Source organism: Schistocerca piceifrons, chromosome 9 (genome assembly GCF_021461385.2).
Source record: "Schistocerca piceifrons isolate TAMUIC-IGC-003096 chromosome 9, iqSchPice1.1, whole genome shotgun sequence".
In the NCBI taxonomy this organism is placed as follows: domain Eukaryota; kingdom Metazoa; phylum Arthropoda; class Insecta; order Orthoptera; family Acrididae; genus Schistocerca; species Schistocerca piceifrons.
In genome coordinates this window covers 46540854-46559853 of record NC_060146.1, presented here as the reverse complement: position 1 = coordinate 46559853, position 19000 = coordinate 46540854, and the positions used below count along the sequence as shown (strand labels likewise).

Sequence of the window (19000 nt, the reverse complement as noted above, 5' to 3'; positions counted from 1 at the left end):
TCGACCGAAGTTTTTAATTTTTTGTTTTCAGACAATTATTATCTGTCCGTCCGATGCGATCACTATTTTTGGGAGTGATAATCACATCCACAAGAAAACCTAAATCGGGCAAGATAGAAGAATCTTTTTACCCATTCGCCAAGTGTTCAAGTTAGGTGGGTCGACAACATATTACTGTCATGTGACGCACATGCCGTCAACAGTATCGTATAGAATATATCAGACGTGTTTTCCTGTGGAGGAATCGGTTGACCTATGACCTTGCGATGAAATGTTTTCAGTTTCCATTGGAGAGGCCCGTCCTTTCGCCTACCAATCGCACGGTTTTGCGGTGCGGTCACAAAACACAGACGCTAAACTTATTGCAGTGAACAGAGACGTCAATGAACGAACGGACAGATCATAACTTTGCGAAAATAAAGGAAGTAAATTTTTCACTCGGGGGAGGACTTGAGCCATGGACCTCTTATTCCGCAGCTGCTCACGCTAACCACAGGACCACGGCGCTCCTAATTGCACGTCACCCTTGAAGTTGCATATGTTGCACGTGGACTACTCAGTTCGTATATTTTGCTAATTTTTTTCATAGTTCCACACAACTTCTTCCTGTTTTCTCGATTCATCTGTGTTCAGTTTTTCAAGGTCTATCCACTGTTCAAACTTATAGCTAAGGGGGGTGCGATGGGGAGGTTCCCTTGTCAGGGAGACGACAAGTCTGCTTCCATGGAGACAACTAGAGGATAAGAGGATGGTATGTGGGAAAATACAGAGCGACTGCATAAATACATCATAATTGTTCTATCATGTCGATTAAACCCTTAATAAGTGGATGGTTAATATGGAAAACAATTTATGTATGTAATACTATTCAGATGTGGTAATATAGTGTTCAAATATCGCTGTGGCTGCCATATATAGCATACAGTTGATCATCTTTCCCTCTGTTTGAAATTATAGGAGCACCGACGCATAAGCGATGCTGTTAAGTAGTGTAAAAGCGGTAATCAACACTGAAAGTCTATGAAGCGAGTAATGCAGAGGCACTTCACCAGCTAGTTGAGAGCCGATAGGTTGCCTTGAGTGTTCATATGCGTGCGGCAGTGTGATCTCGGTCGTTGTCGTCCTGAGACTTCGGAGTGTCCACAGAATTCTCAGCTTGAAGAAGTAGAAAAAAGGCCTACACTTTTTCACCGAGAATGCTGACGTTGATATTCTGGTTCATGGTACGAGGTGCATTCAAGTTCTAAGGCCTCCGATTTTTTTTCTAATTAACTACTCACCCGAAATCGATGAAACTGGCGTTACTTCTCGACGTAATCGCCCTGCAGACGTACACATTTTTCACAACGCTGACGCCATGATTCCATGGCAGCGGCGAAGGCTTCTTTAGGAGTCTGTTTTGACAACTGGAAAATCGCTGAGGCAATAGCAGCACGGCTGGTGAATGTGCGGCCACGGATAGTGTCTTTCATTGCTGGAAAAAGCCAAAAGTCACTAGGAGCCAGGTCAGGTGAGTAGGGAGCATGAGGAATCACTTCAGAGTTGTTATCACGAAGAAACTGTTGCGTAACGTTAGCTCGATGTGCGGGTGCGTTGTCTTGGTGAAACAGCACACTCGCAGCCCTTCCCGGACGTTTTTGTTGCAGTGCAGGAAGGAATTTGTTCTTCAAAACATTTTCGTAGGATGCACCTGTTACCGTAGTGCCCTTTGGAACGCAGTGGGTAAGGATTACGCCCTCGCTGTCCCAGAACATGGACACCATCATTTTTTCAGCACTGGCGGTTACCCGTAATTTTTTTGGTGGCGGTGAATCTGTGTGCTTCGATTGAGCTGACTGGCGCTTTGTTTCTGGATTTAAAAATGGCATCCACGTCTCATCCATTGTCACAACCGATGAAAAGAAAGTCCCATTCGTGCTGTCGTTGTGCGTCAACATTGCTCGGCAACATGCCACACGGGCAGCCGTGTGGTCGTCCGTCAGCATTCGTGGCACCCACCTGGATGACACTTTTCGCATTTTCAGGTCGTCATGCAGGATTGTGTGCACAGAACCCACAGAAATGCCAACTCTGTAGGCGATCTGTTCAACAGTCATTCGGCGATCCCCCAAAACAATTCTCTCCACTTTCTCGATCATTTTGTCAGACCGGCTTGTATGAGCCTGAGGTTGTTTTGGTTTGTTGTCACACGATGTTCTGCCTTCATTAAACTGTCGCACCTACAAACGCACTTTCGACACATCCATAACTCCATCACCACATGTGTCCTTCAACTGTCGATGAATTTCAATTGGTTTCACATCACGCAAATTCAGAAAACGAATGATTGCACGCTGTTCAAGTAAGGAAAACGTCGCCATTTTAAGTATTTAAAACAGTTCTCATTATCGCCACTGGCGGTAAAATTCCATCTGCCGTACGGTGCTGCCATCTCTGGGACGTATTGACAATGAACGCAGCCTCATTTTAAAACAATGTGCATGTTTCTATCTCTTTCCAGTCCGGAGAAAAAAAATCGGAGGCCTTAGAACTTGAATGCACCTCGTATTATGAGAAATCAGGACTTCAGCCGCTTACAGCCATTGAAATAAATCGATGGTGAAGGCTGAAAATCCGTGCCGGACGAGTAGTCAAACACGGATGCTCTGCTTCTGTAGACTGATTACCGTAATTTTCTTTTCTCCTCATTTTGTTCATCTTCGTTTTCCGCATTTGGTCCGGCGGACTTCACTCAGTTATTATTATTATTATTATTATTATTGTTATTTCTTTCCTTTCTCAGACGTTATGCCTAGTTAAAAATGGAATGTGACGCGGACCTTGATCAAGTGTGACTTCCTTCTAACTGTACATTTCATTTAGGAACACTCGGGTAATTGAACATGTATCAATAATTACAGATTTCTGTAGTTGTATATATACGTTTGGATGTAACTGCATTGCGTTGAAGTACTGGTGGATATTGTGTGGTATGACTCCTGTAGTTGTTAGTACACTCCTGGAAATGGAAAAAAGAACACATTGACACCGGTGTGTCAGACCCACCATACTTGCTCCGGACACTGCGAGAGGGCTGTACAAGCAATGATCACACGCACGGCACAGCGGACACACCAGGAACCGCGGTGTTGGCCGTCGAATGGCGCTAGCTGCGCAGCATTTGTGCACCGCCGCCGTCAGTGTCAGCCAGTTTGCCGTGGCATACGGAGCTCCATCGCTGTCTTTAACACTGGTAGCATGCCGCGACAGCGTGGACGTGAACCGTATGTGCAGTTGACGGACTTTGAGCGAGGGCGTATAGTGGGCATGCGGGAGGCCGGGTGGACGTACCGCCGAATTGCTAAACACGTGGGGCGTGAGGTCTCCACAGTACATCGATGTTGTCGCCAGTGGTCGGCGGAAGGTGCACGTGCCCGTCGACCTGGGACCGGACCGCAGCGACGCACGGATGCACGCCAAGACCGTAGGATCCTACGCAGTGCCGTAGGGGACCGCACCGCCACTTCCCAGCAAATTAGGGACACTGTTGCTCCTGGGGTATCGGCGAGGACCTTTCGCAACCGTCTCCATGAAGCTGGGCTACGGTCCCGCACAACGTTAGGCCGTCTTCCGCTCACGCCCCAACATCGTGCAGCCCGCCTCCAGTGGTGTCGCGACAGGCGTGAATGGAGGGACGAATGGAGACATGTCGTCTTCAGCGATGAGAGTCGCTTCTGCCTTGGTGCCAATGATGGTCGTATGCGTGTTTGGCGCCGTGCAGGTGAGCGCCACAATCAGGACTACATACGACCGAGGCACACAGGGCCAACACCCGGCATCATGGTATGGGGAGCGATCTCCTACACTGGCCGTACACCGCTGGTGATCGTCGAGGGGACACTGAATAGTGCACGGTACATCCAAACCGTCATCGAACCCATCGTTCTACCATTCCTAGACCGGTAAGGGAACTTGCTGTTCCAACAGGACAATGCACGTCCGCATGTATCCCGTGCCACCCAACGTGTTCTAGAAGGTGTAAGTCAACTACCCTGGCCAGCAAGATCTCCGGATCTGTCCCCCATTGAGCATGTTTGGGACTGGATGAAGCGTCGTCTCACGCGGTCTGCACGTCCAGCACGAACGCTGGTCCAACTGAGGCGCCAGGTGGAAATGGCATGGCAAGCCGTTCCACAGGACTACATCCAGCATCTCTACGATCGTCTCCATGGGAGAATAGCAGCCTGCATTGCTGCGAAAGGTGGATATACACTGTACTAGTGCCGACATTGTGCATGCTCTGTTGCCTGTGTCTATGTGCCTGTGGTTCTGTCAGTGTGATCATGTGATGTATCTGACCCCAGGAATGTGTCAATAAAGTTTCCCCTTCCTGGTACAATGAATTCACGGTGTTCTTATTTCAATTTCCAGGAGTGTATAATTGGTATAATGTCGACTTTATCCTGATGCCACATGTCCTTGACTTCCTCAGCCAGTTGGATGTATTTTTCAATTTTTCTTCTGTTTTCTTCTATATATTTGTTGTATTGGGTATGGATATTTCGATTAGTTGTGTTAATTTCTTCTTTTTATTGATGAGTATGATGTCAGGTTTGTTACGTGGTGTTGTTTTATCTGTTATAATGGTTCTGTTCCAGTATGATTTGTATTCATCATTCTCCAGTACACTTTGTTGTGCATACTTGTATGTGGTAACGTGTTGTTTTATTAGTTTATGTTGTATGGCAAGTTGTTGATGTATTTTTTTGCTACATTGTCATTTTCTGTATTTGCTAGTATTGTACATCCGTTTGTGATGTGATCTACTGTTTCTATTTGTTGTTTGCAAAGTCTGCATTTATCTGTTATGGTATTGGGATCTTTAATAATATGCTTGCTGTAATATCTGGTGTTTATTGTCTGATCCTGTATTGCAATCATGAATCCTTCCATCTCACTGTATATATTGCCTTTTCTTAGCCATGTGTTGGATGCGTCTTGATCGATATGTGGCTGTATTAGATGATGCAGGTGCTTGCCATGTAGTGTTTTCTTTTTTCAGTTTACTTTCTTTGCATCTGTTGATGTTATGTGATCTAAAGGGTTGTAGAAGTGGTCATGAAATTGCAATGGTGTAGCTGATGTATTTATATGAGCGATTGGTTTGTGTATTTTGCTAGTTTCTGCTCGTTCTATAAAGAATTTTCTTAAATTGTCTACCTGTCCATAGTGTAGGTTTTTTATGTCGATAAATCCCCTTCCTCCTTCCTTTCTGCTTAATGTGAATCTTTCTGTTGCTGAATGTATGTGATGTATTCTATATTTGTGGTATTGTGATCGTGTAAGTGTATTGAGTGCTTCTAGGTCTCTGTTACTCGATTTCACTACACCAAATGAAAAGGTCAATATTGGTATAGCATAAGTATTTATAGCTTTTGTCTTGTTTCTTGCTGTCAATTCTGTTTTCAGTATTTTTGTTAGTCTTTGTCTACATTTTTCTTTTAGTTCTTCTTTAATATTAGTATTATCTATTCCAATTTTTGCCTGTATCCTAGATATTTATAGGCATCTGTTTTTTCCATCACTTCTATGCAGTCACTGTGGTTATCCAATATCTTCTTGTTTAGTGTGTTTTCCCTTGACTATGCTATTTTTCTTACATTTGTCTGTTCCGAAAGCCATATTTATATCATTGCTGAATACTTCTGTTATCTTTAGTAATTGGTTGAGTTGTTGATTTGTTGCTGCCAGAAGTTTTAGATCATCCATGTATAGCAAATGTGTGATTTTATGTTGGTATGTTCCAGTAATATTATATCCATAATTTGTATTATTTAGCATGTTGGATACTGGGTTCAGAGCATTATTATTATTATTATCATTATTACAGAGGGTAGCCAGCCCTCTGACCGAACGTATTGAGATACCACGCTAGCGGTGTCCTCGGCCATCCGGTCACACTTCCCATCCGACCCAGTTCCTCACCCTGTCACGCAGCACCCTTATCCATTAGCCCCACTGCTCGCAATATTCGCTAAATCCTTGCAGAGGTTTGGATGTCATGACTGACATGGTGTGCCCACAATGAAAGCTCTGCTTGATTTCAGAGACTTTACAGGTCTCATACAGATAAGACTTTACGTATGTAAACTGAAGCGGCGAGGAAAAATACGGACCAAGACCAGGAATCGAACCCGGTTCTTCTGCTTACTAGACAGGTGTGTTATCCATTAACCCACTCTGGCACAGCGGTACAAAGAAGTGCACTAATTCGAACTGTTCCTGTGTAAGAGGGAATCTAAAGTAGTCTGTGGCGGCAGTGAGAATTTGGATCGAGGAGGAAGGCATACCAGGATAATCTGTGCAGTTGTATCAACTGCTGTGCCAAGGTGGGGCTAACCTGCCTCTTCAGTGCATATGGTAAGAATTTTCAGTCACCGCTTCAGTCTCTCTCTCTCCGTCTTCCTCTCTCTCCCTTTCTCTCTCTCTCTCTGTCCGTCTCCCCCCCCCTCCTCCCCCCCACTGCCTCTCTCTTTCTGATACATACTGCGTGATCAAAAAGTCAGTATAAATTTGAAAACTGAACAAATCAAGGAATATTGTAGATAGAGAGGTACAAATTGACACACATGCTCGGAATGACATGGGGTTTAATTAGAATAAAAAAAATGCAAATATTTAAAAAATGTCCGACAGGTGGCGCTTCATCTGATCAGAATAGTAATAATTAGCATAACAAAGTAAGACAAATCAAAGATGATGTTCTTTATAGGAAATGCTCAATATGTCCACCATCATTCCTCAAGAATAGCTGTAGTCGAGGAATAATGTTGTGCACAGCACTGTAAAGCACGTCCGGAGTTATGGTGAGGCATTGGCGTCGGATGTTGTCTTTCAGCATCCATAGAGATGTCGGTCGATCACGATACACTTGCGACTTCAGGAAACCCCAAAGCCAATAATCGCACGGACTGAGGTCTGGGGACCTGGGAGGCCAAGCACGACGAAAGTGGTGGCTGAGCATACGATCATCACCAAACGACGCGCGCAGGAGATCTTTCACGCTCCTAGCAATATCGGGTGGAGCACCATCCTGCATAAACATCGTACGTTCCAGCAAGTGTTTATCAGCCAGGCTGGGGATGATACGATTCTGTAACACATCGGCGTACCTCTCACCCGTCACGGTAGCAGTTACAAAACCATAATCACGCATTTCCTCGAAGAAAAAAGGCCCGATAACGGTGGATGTGGTAAATCCAACCCATACCGTGACTTTCTCGTCGCGCAGTGGAGTTTCCACGACAGTTCTAGGATTTTAGGTAGCCCAAATTCTGCAATTGTGGGCGTTGGGCGTTGACAGACCCTCGGAACGTGAAATGAGCTTCGTCGGTCCACAACACGTTACTCAACCAATCGTCATTTTCCGCCATCTTTTGAAACGCCCACACCGCAAATGCCCTCCGCTTCACTAAATCGCCAGGTTACAGTTCATGATGCCGATGGATTTTGTACGGATAGCATCGGAGGGTACGCCTCAGTGCCAACCAAGTAGGGTGTGGAATGCCGGTGCGACATGCGACTGCACGAGCGCTGACTTCCCTGTGCATAGAGGAACCCGCTACAGTCTCCATTTCTTCCTGAACTGTCTCAGCAGCATTACGCCTTGTGCTCGGCCGGCCACTACTATCGTCTAAACAACCCGTGGCTTCGAACTTCGAAATCATTCTCGCCACAGCTGCATTTGTCAACGGACCTTCACTCGTTCGAATCCCCTTCCTATGGCGACAGGATCGTAACGCTGAACTAGCACATTCCCCATTCTGATAATACAGCTTCACTAAAAGCGCCTTTTCAGGTAACGTCAACATGCTGCGACTGATGGCGCATCTGATTCTCTCTCTCATTACAGCTCCTTTTATACAGGATTGTCATGCGCAGTCACTGACGTTTTGCTGTCCAGCGCCATCTGTCGGACATTTTGTGAACTTTGTTTTTTTTTGTTCTAATAAAACCCCATGTCATTCCAAGCACGTGTGTCAATTTTTACTCCTCTATCTACAGTATTCCGTGGTTTATTAAGTTTTCAAATTTATACTGACTTCTTGATCACCCGGTATATTGAAATTTCCGACAGAACAGACACCACATATCAGTATATACCGGCTCATGTCACAACGTCAGCATGTACGCTCAAGTCGTCGGGTGAAACACATGCAGAGACATATTACATATCCATCTCTGGTAGATCTGCACTCTCCGAATAGCGTGGCTGGGCTGTAGGCGCACTAGCTGCCTTGTATCGTTTAAAAAGAGCCCCAGTATCATTACTCTACGTGCCTGAGTCAGCAACTGTCCACTGCCTGTGTCGTTAGCTCTGCTGTGAAAGTGCTGCTTCCTGCCGGCATCATCAATGGCTTTCTGCGAAGTACCCCACATCAGATGTCTAGCGCATACAGTTCTTGTAACAACGTTCGCCTGGAAACTGAAGGGGGTAGTTTTCTCTCGCAGCAGCAGTTACAATCCCGCTTGCCATTCACCTTGGCCGTTTCTGCCGTCATTACGACCACTGCTCTAGTGCTGCGTTGCGCGGCTGCACGCGGTACACCATTTCCTATAGAAACATTACACAGTCCGAGTTGATACACCAACAAATCGGGAAACTTCATCGCTGTGGTCATGTACACGTCCAGACACGATAGCTCCTTTCTGCCATTCTGTGGCGTCTCCACTTAGACCCGTGTTACACCACTTCACTGCCGTGAGGGTGGAGGGCGACATGAACGCCTGGTACGAGACCTACACCGTGTGGAGCCTCCAAGGCAACCAGCATCCGCTTTCAAGTGGGTTACTTATACACTGTCCAGCCACTTACCAAACACCTGAATAAGCACCTTTTGTAGCGCACTCCGCTACGAGGTGTACAGGAAGAGGGTCACTGAGGTTCTGGAAGGTGCCCGTAAGGATATGGACCCATGCTGACGCGGAAATTTCTTTATTTAAATGTGTGTGTCTGTACTTAAATTGCAGGATGACTGAAAAGATGAAACTTCTACGTTATTTGATTCTGAAACAGCTGAGTAAAACAACGTACTGTGCCTACTTTACTTTTTCTTATCGTGTCAACACTGACCCACAATATTCTAGTGCAACGCAATCTGACTGCTCAGAAAATTACAATCTGACTTCAAATGATTAATTCAAAAGAATGACCCTGGCTGAAAAGAAACCCTATACAAACCTATACATTTCATTAAGCACTTACCTCACAAAAATCTTCATTACGCGAACTACTGCAATGCAGCGAGCGTCATTACTGCCGGTTAAACAAAAGATTCTAACTACTGAAGCCAGTAACTACTAATAGGCATGTGGTTAGCAAAGGAAAGATTTTGTTGCAAACCAAACAACGTAGTTTTTTGCCTTAATAATGTGACATCAAGTTCAGACACGAGTACAAATCGTCAATGACATCTTCACTCATGCTCATAAATTAAGAATAGTGCTGATACATGGTGAAACAACTCTCTGGTGGGCGGTTTGTGGATTTAAATCACTTAGGTGTATGACCATGCAGTGCATTTGACCTGCGGTCGGCGCACGGTGGCGCTGGCAGCAGTCCACAGATGCAAAGGTGTGTTGGTGCGTGTCAGAGTACGGTGCAGCGAGTAAGTCTGCAGACATTTTCAGACGTGCTAATGGTGACTGTGTGTTGAAAATTGTAAGTAGGCTGTTTATGTTTTCATATTGGCAACGTTACGTAGCGCTCAATATGAAAATCACTGGCTGTGCTGTGTGCAGTCTGTGGCTAGTTTGCATTGTTGTCTGCCATTGTAGTGTTGGGCAGCGGCAGCTGGATGTGAACAGCGCGTAGCGTTGCGCAGTTGGAGGTGAGCCGCCAGCAGTGGTGGATGTGGGGAGAGAGATGGCGGAGTTTTGTAATTTGTGATGAACTGCTATATATATTATGACTTTTGATGATATTAAGGTAAATACATTGTTTGTTCTCTATTAATATCTTTCATTTTGCTAACTATCCCTATCAGTAGTTAGTGCCTTCAGTAGTTTGAATCTTTTGTTTAGCTGGCAGTAGTGGCGCTCGCTGTATTGCAGTAGCTTGAGTAGCGAAGATTTTTGTGAGGTAAGTGATTTGTGAAACTTATAGCTTAATGTTAGTCAGGGCCATCCTTTTGTAGGGATTTTTGAAAGTCAGATTGCGTTGCGCTAAAAAAATATTGTGTATCAGTTTAACCACAGTTCTGTATAATTGTTCAAAGGGGACGTTTCAAAATGTCTCAAAGAGCACATATTGATGACGTTATGAGGGGTAGAATACTGGGGCGACTGGAGGCTGGTCAAAAACAGCAGGTCGTAGCACGGGCCCTCCGTGTGCCACAAAGTGTGAGCTCGAGATTATGGCAACGATTCCAGCAGACAGGAAACGTGTCCAGGCGCTGCAGTACGGGACGTCCAAAGTGTACAATCCCACAAGAAGACCGATATCTCACCATCAGTGCCCGCAGGCGGCCATGGAGTACTGCAGGTAGACTTGCTCGGGACCTTACCGAAGCCACTGGAACAGTTGTCTCGACACACAGTCTACAGACGACTGAACAGACATGGTTTATTCGCCAGGAGACCTGCAAGGTGCATTCCACTGACCCCTCGTCACAGGAGAGCCCGTAAAGCCTGCTGTCAAGCACAGAATACATGGTCATGGAACAATGGTCCCAGGTTATATTCATGGACGAGTCCAGGTATAGTCTGAACACTAATTCTCGCCGGGTTTTCATCTGGCGTGAACCAGGAACCAGATACCAACCCCTTAATGTCCTTGAAAGGGACCTGTATGGAGGTCGTGGTTTGATGGTGTGGGATGGGATTATGATTGGTGCATGCAGACACCTGCATGTCTTCGACAGAGGAACTGCAACAGCTCAGGTGTATCGGGACGTCATTTTGCACCAGTACGTCCGCCTTTTCAGGGGTGCAGTTGGTCCCACCTTCCTCCTGATGCATGGTAACACATGGCCCCACCGAGCTGCCATCTTGGAGGAGTGCCTTGAAACATATCAGGCAAATGGAGTGGCCTGCCTGTTCTCCAGACTTAAACCCCATCGAGCTCGTCTGGGATGCTCTCGATCGACGTATCTTTGCACGTCTTCAAACCCATACGTCACTTCAGGAGCTCCGACAGGCACTGGTGCAAGAATGGGAGGCTGTACCCCAACAGCTCGACCACCTGATTCAGATTACGTCAACCCATTGTGTGGTCTGTGTATGTGTTTATGGTGATCATATCCCATACTGATGTCGGGTAACATGTACAGGAAACACATGTGTTACGGGACGCTTTTCTCAACTTATCACCAATACCGTGGACTTACAGATCTGTGTCGTGTATGTTCCCTAAGTGCCTATGCTACACTACTGGCCATTAAAGATGAAATGCAAACCATAAACGGGTATTCATTGGACGAATATATTATACTAAAACTGACATGTGATAGCATTTTCACGCAATTCAGGTGCATAGATCCTGAGAAATCAGTACCCAGAACAACCACCTGTGGTCGTCATAAGGGCCTTGATACGCCCTGGCATTGAACAAACAGAGCTTGGATGGCGTGTACAGGTACAGCTGCCCATGCAGCTTCAACACGATACCACAGTACATCAAGAGTAGTGACTGCCGTATTGTGACGAGCCAGATGCTCGGCCACTGTTGATCAGACGTTTTGGATTGGTGAGAGATGTGGAAAATGCGCTGGCCAGGGCAGCAGTCGAACATTTTATGTATCCAGAAAGGCCCGTACAGGAGCTGCAACAAGAGGTCGTGCATTATCCTGCTGAAATGTAGGTTTTTGCGGAGATCGAATGAAGGGTAGAGCCACGGATCGTAACACATCTGAAATGTAACGTCCACTGTTCACAGTGCCGTCAATGCGAACAAGAGGTGACTGAAACGTGTAACCAATGGCACCCCATACCATCACGCTGGGTGATACGCCAGTTTGGCGATGACGAATACACGCTTCCAATGTGCGTTCACCACGATGTCGCCAAACACGGATGCGACCATCGTGATGCAGTAAACAGAACCTGGATTAATCCGAAAAATGACGTTTTGCCATTCGTGCACCCAGGTTCGTCGTTGAGTACACCAACGCAGGCGCTGCTGTCTGTGACGCAGCGTCAAGCGTAACCGCAGCCATGGTCTCCGAGCTGATACTCCATGCTGCAGCAAACGTCGTCGAACTGTTCGTGCAGATGGTCGTTGTCTTGGAAACGTCCCCAGCTGTTGACTCAGGGATCGAGACGTGACTGCACGATCCGTTACAGCCATGCGGATAAGATGCCTGTCATCTCGACTGCTAGTGATACGAGGCCGTTGTGATGCAGCACGGCGTTCCGTGTTACCCTCCTGAACCCATCGATTCCATATTCTGCTAACAGTCATTGGATCTCGACCAACGCGAGCAGCAATGTCGCTTTACGATAAACCGCAATCGCTACAGGCTACAATCCGACCTTTATCAAAGTCTGAAGCGTGATGGTACGCATTTCTCCTCCTTACACGAAGCATCACAACAACGTTTCACCAGGCAACGCCGGTCAACTGCTGCTTGTGTATGAGAAATCGGTTGGAAACTTTCCTCATGTCAGCACGTTGTAGGTGTCGCCACCGGCGTCAATCTTGTGTGAATGCTCTGAAAAGCTAATCATTTGCATATCACAGCATCTTCTTCCTGTCGGCTAAATTTCGCGTCTGTAGCACACCATCTTTGTGGTGTAGCAAATTTAATGGCCAGTGGTGTGTTAGCGCCAGTTTTGTGTAGTGTCACGTTGTGTTGCACCACATTCTGCAATTATCCTTATTTTATGAACGTGAGTGTAGTACAAAGGTATATAATCTGTTGTGTCTACACAAGACAGCCTAGACACACTGAGAGGAAGCCGAAAGGCACGCGCTTAAACTCACGCAGGCTGGCGTGAGGTCTGAAACAGGATACGTAATGAATGCTATAAAGAAAAGTACGTAGCTTCTGGAATACTTAACTTTGATCCATAATTGTAGAACATCGCTCTTGATGATACATGCTTCATATAAAAAATATCAATTGAATACGGCGCCTTGCTAGGTCGTAGCAATTGACTTAGCTGACGTAGCTGAAGGCTATGCTAACTATCTTCTCGGCAAATGAGAGAGTCTTCGTCAGTGTAGCTTCTCTAGCAAAGTCGGCTGTACAACTGGGGCGAGTGCTAGTACGTCTCTCTAGACCTGCCGTGTGGTGGCGCTCGGTCTGCTATCACTGACAGTGGCGACACGCGGGTCCGCCGTATACTAACGAACCGCGGCCGATTTAAAGGTTACCACCTAGCAAGTGTGGTGTCTGGCGGTGACACCGCATAATCATGAATAATATTCAGTCTCCAAGTCGAACATGTACAGATCGTTAGCCTGCGCTAACACTTCAGACCTCTACCCTCCATCAATATTAACTTCTCACATCTGACATCCATCACTGCCGACTGCTGACCTCCAACTGCCCACCAGTACTTTCATCACTGCTGGCTACTAACTTCCAACTGCCCATCACTGCTGGCGATTAACTTCCAACAACGAGTCCAACCAGCCACAGAGTCTCTTACAAAGAAAACACAGTCTGAGATCCAATGCAAAGCGCTACACAGCACTGCCAACACAGAAGCAACCCACTTACAACGCCAGTACTGTGCCAGATGCGCTAGATTTCTTGCTTCAGGATCAATGGCGTGAATAGCCCGATCGAGGTGGTCGGGTATATTCTCTATTGGGTTCAAAACCGGAGAGTTTTGTGGTGAGGCACATTCATCTTAGTGTTGTTCGGACACACGTATACTGCGAGCTGTTTGGCACGTTGCAGTATCCTGCTGGTAGATGTCATTGTCCTGAGGAAAAAGAGACTGCACGTAGTGGTGGACACGGTCCGCCTACTGACCACATTACGTTGATCTACCGAGCCCTCCAGAATGACCCAGGGAATGCCACAAAACATACTCCAGACCATAACGTCTCCTTTCATGCCTGGACCCTCCCGACGATCCAACGGCCTTCTGTCCAACAGAGCATGAAACGTCATTCACCTGAAGAGGCGGAGCTTCATTTGAGGTACTAGAGTGCAAATTTCAGACTTCTTCGCCAGTGAACAGCAGTCAGCATGGGTGCATGAGTAAGGCACCTGCTGTGGACGTCCACACGCAGTAGTGTTGGCTGAACTGCCGTTGAGGACACGCCGTCGGTAATACCTTGCATTATTTGTGCGGCCAACTGCTCACCTGTTCGTCTGTACACATCTCCGCAGCTGTCGTTCAACTCCTCCCATGATGCACCACAGCTGCCTTCGCGCAGGTTTTCGACAACGCCATTTTGGCATGCGTGGTATATTTTAACCAAGGTGCCACACGGACAGTTTTGAAAGACAATGATTACGCCCTTTTGGACCTCAGATAAACCTCTCCGTTTTCTCATTAGAGCAGCGACTGCCGTGTTATCCTCTCTCCACCCCCCCCCCCCCGCCCCCCTCCCCAAGCTCTGTAAAATCTCCACTGCTGGTGCTTCCATCTGCCATCTGTGTTTAGTTGTTGCTCGTTGACGCCGAACATAGGTGATGGTCAGATTAATGTAACCGGACCGTGTATTTTGTGCGTAGGTTTCTAGTGGTGGCATATTTAAATTGTTTATTCTTTTTTTTAATGGCGGGCAACGACCTTGCCGCAGTGGTTACACCGGTTCCCGTGAGATCACCGAAGTTAAGCGCTGTCGGGCGTGGTCGGCACTTGGATGGGTGACCATCCAGGCCGCCATGCGCTGTTGCCATTTTTCGGGGTACACTCAACCTCGTGATGGTAATTGAGGAGTTACTCGACCGAATAGTAGCGGCTTCGGTCAAGAATACCATCATAACGACCAGGAGAGCGGTGTGCTGACCCCAACGCCCCTCCGATCCGCATCCTCCACTGAGGATAACACGGCGGTCGGATGGTCCCGGTAGGTCAGTCGTGGCCTGAAGGCGGAGTGCTTTTTCTTTTTAATGGCAGTCAAATGTGCATAGTGAAATAGTCATCAACATGATGAATGGCTCTATGACGATACAGTTTTCAAAAACTGACGAATGAACTTTTGACTTACACTCCTTCTGACAGGTTGCACAGTTTGAGAACCCACGAAGCAGTAACTCCTTGTGGGGAAAACCGGATTATCCGAGTAGTAAGGAAAGTGGACACGGAGCTGCAGCCGACTAGTGGCGATCTCTGCTGATCCGGTTGAATTCTCTTTCTCTTCCTCTTACGGCATAATCCTCTTCGGATGCTCTGTTAGTTACACCCGGCCTTCCAACTTTCTGCACGGCGACAGGTGGAGCTAAAGGATCCGGAAGTTGTCAGCGACGTTAATTCACTGAGAAGGAGCACAAGGATTAATGACTGATAAGGTATTAAAGAGAAACTGCTTAGAACCTGTTCATGATGCGAGCGCGCGCGCGCGCGTGTGTGTGTGTGTGTGTGTGTGTGTGTGTGTGTGTGTGTGTGTGTGAGCGTCCGTGCGTTTCAAGCTGTATATTCGAACACAGACTAGGCATACTGCCTCAGGGAAGTAGTGACCTCGTTGAAAAGTATCCCGAGCGGTCTACGGCGCTGCAGTCATGGACTGTGCGGCTGGTCCCGGCGGATGTTCGAGTCCTACCTCGGGTATGGGTGTGAGTGTTTGTCCTTAGGATAATTTAGGTTAAGTAGTGTGTAAGCTTAGGGACTGATGACCTTAGCAGTTAAGTCCCATAAGATTTCACACATGTTTGAACCTTTTTTTTTTTTTTTTTTTTTTTTTTTTTGTAAAGGTATTGTGTGATCTTAGAGAGAAACGTATAATAATTCAAAAAAATATATTTTTAATTTTATGTTATCGTGCCACAGATTTAAAGAGGAACCCATAACAGAAAGTATTTTAAGCGGAAACGGAGAACATAAGATAAGAAGATCATTCCAAAAGTTCTTCACACTGTAAGATACAATACAAGAAAATAATTTACACTACTGGCCATTAAAATTGCTGCACCAAGAATAAATGCAGATGATAAACGGGTATTTATTGGACTAATATATTATACTAGAAATGACTTGCGATTACACTTTCACGCAATTTGGATGCATAGATCATGAGTAATCAGTACCCAGAACAACCACCTCCGGCCGTAATAACGGCCATGATACGCCTGGGCATTGAGTCAACACAGCTTGGATGGCGTGTACAGCTACAGCTGCCCATGCAGCTTCAACACGATACTACAGTACCACAGTAGTGACTGGCGTATTGTGACGAGCCAGTTGCTCCGCCACCATTGACCAGACGTTTTCAATTGGTGAGAGATCTGGAGAATGTGCTAGCCAGGGCAGCAGTCGAACATTTTCTATATCCTGAAAGGCGGTTGTGCATTATCCTGCTGAAATGTAGGGTTTTGCAGGGAACGAATGAAGGGTAGAGCCACGGGTCGTAACACAACGGAAATGTAACGTCCACAGTTCAACGTGCCGTCAATGCGAACAAGAGGTGACCGAGACGTGCAACCATTGGCACCCCATACCATCACGTCGGGTGACACGCCAGCATGACGATGACGAATACACGCTTCCATTGCGCGTTCACCGCGATGTCACCAAACACAGATGCGACCATCATGATGCTGTAAACAGAATCTGTATTCATCAGAAAAAATGACGTTTTGCCATTCGTGCACCCAGGTTCGTCGTTGAGTACACCATCGCAGGCGGTCCTGTCTGTGATGCAGCGTCAAGGGTAACCGCAGCCACGGTCTCCGACCTGATAGTCCATGGTGCTGCAAACGTCGTCGAACTGTTCGTGCAGATGTTTGTAGTCTTGCAAACGTCCCCAACTGTTGACTCAGGGATCGATACGTGGCTGCACGATCCCTTACAGCCATGCGGATAAGATGCCTGTCATCTCGACTGCTACTGATACGAAGCCGTTGGAATCCTGCTCGGCGTTCCGTATTACCCACTGATTCCATATTCTCCTAACAGTCATTGGATCTCGACCAACGCGAGCAGCAATGTCTCGATACGATAAACCGCAATCGCGATAGGCTACAATCCTACCTTTATCATAGTCGGAAACCTGATGGTACACATATCTCCTCCTTACACGAGGCATCACAACAACTTTTCACCAGGCAGCGCCGGTCAACTGCTGTTTGTGTATGAGAAATCGGTTGGAAACTTTCCTCATGTCAGCCGTTGTAGGTGTCGCCACCGGCGCCAACCTTGTATGATTGCTCTGAAAAGCTAATCATTTGCATATCTCAGCATCTTCTTCCCGTCGGTTAAATTTCGAGTCTATAGCACGTCATCTTCGTGGTGTAGCAATTTTAATGTCCAGTAGTGTATTTTATACAATACCTCCTCAGATCTCCAATACAATCTCCGTTCTTGCTCGTGACATAAGGAATGTTAAGAAAGGTAGGAAGATATATGCTCAACAAGATGGACAGGATAGAAATTTCAGAATATCTCAGCAGTCAGCATCAAATATTCGGTGATGAGGATGAAGACGTGGAGAACAAATGGAAAAAATTCAAATGCATCGTTCACTGTGCCCTAGACAAATATGTTCCGAGTAAGGTTTTAAGGGATGGGAAAGATCCACCATGGTTTAATAGCCGTGTTAGAAAAGCGCTACGTAGACAAAGAGCACTTCATCTCAGATTCAAGAGAAGTAAAAACCTAGCTGACAAACAAAAGCTGAACGAAGCGAAAATGAGGGTAAGGAGAGCAATGACAGAAGCATTCAACGATTTTGAAAGTAAGATGTTGTCAACCAACCTGAGTAAAAATCTTAAGAGATTTTGGTCGTATATAAAATCAGTAAGTGGGTCAAAATCATCTACTCATTCTCTTAGCGACCACACCGGCACCGAAACGAAAGATGACAGAGAGAAGGCTGAAATACTGAATTCGGCCTTCCGAAGTTGTTTCACCGCGCGGAAGATCGTAACTCTGTCCCTCCTTTCAATCGTCGTGCAAACGTAGAAATGGCAGATATCGATATAACCGATCGCGGAATTGAAAAGCAGCTACAATCGCTTAGTAGCGGAAAGGCGTCAGGACCAGATGAGATACCTACAAGATTCCATAAAGATTGTGCGAAAGAACTTGCTCCCCTTCTAGCAGTAATTTATCGTAGATCGCTTGAGCAACGAAAGGTACCAAACGACTCGAAAAAAGCGCAGGTCACTCCCGTTTTTAAGAAAGGCCGTAAGACAGATGCACACAATTATAGACCTTTATCGTTGACGTCAATCTGTTGTAGAACTATGTAACATGTTTCATGCTCAAGAATTATGACGTTCCTGGAAAATGAACAACTCCTCTAGAAAGATCAACATGGGTTCCGCAAACAGAGGTCCTGCGAAACTCAGTTCGCTCTGTTCCTCCATGAGTTCCACAGCTCAGTGGACAACGGGGGTCAGGCTGATGCCGTGTTCCTTGATTTCAGTGAGGCATTTGACACCGGCCCGCTTTGCCGTTTAATGAAAAAAAATACGAGCTTTCGGAGTATTGGAGCAGACCTGCGATTGCATTCAAGACTTTCTTGCAGATAGTACTCAACACGTCGCTCTTAACGGAAATAAATCGACAGATGTAAAGGTAATATATGGAGTACCACAGCGAAGTGTGATAGGACCATTGCTGTTCACAATATATTTCTCTGAGCACTATGCGACATAACTTCTGAGGTCATCAGTCGTTCACAAAATATATATATATATATAGTCGCAGACGAATGCAGTTGTTTATACCAAAGTAGCAATGCCAGAAGATAGTAAGAATTTGCAGAACGACCTGCAGAGAACTGACGAATGGTGCAGACTCTGGCAGTTGACCCTGAACGTAAATAAATGTAACATATTGCTCATACATGGGAAAAGAAATCCACTACTGATGAGAAACAGCTGGAGACAGCGTCTGC

At 46.2% G+C, this 19000-nt stretch overlaps 1 pseudogene; it reads left to right on the top strand.

Annotated features, from left to right (window-relative positions):
* Positions 1-14721: 14721 nt before the first annotated feature.
* On the top strand, positions 14722-14839 carry LOC124717462 (annotated as a pseudogene).
* Positions 14840-19000: the final 4161 nt, after the last annotated feature.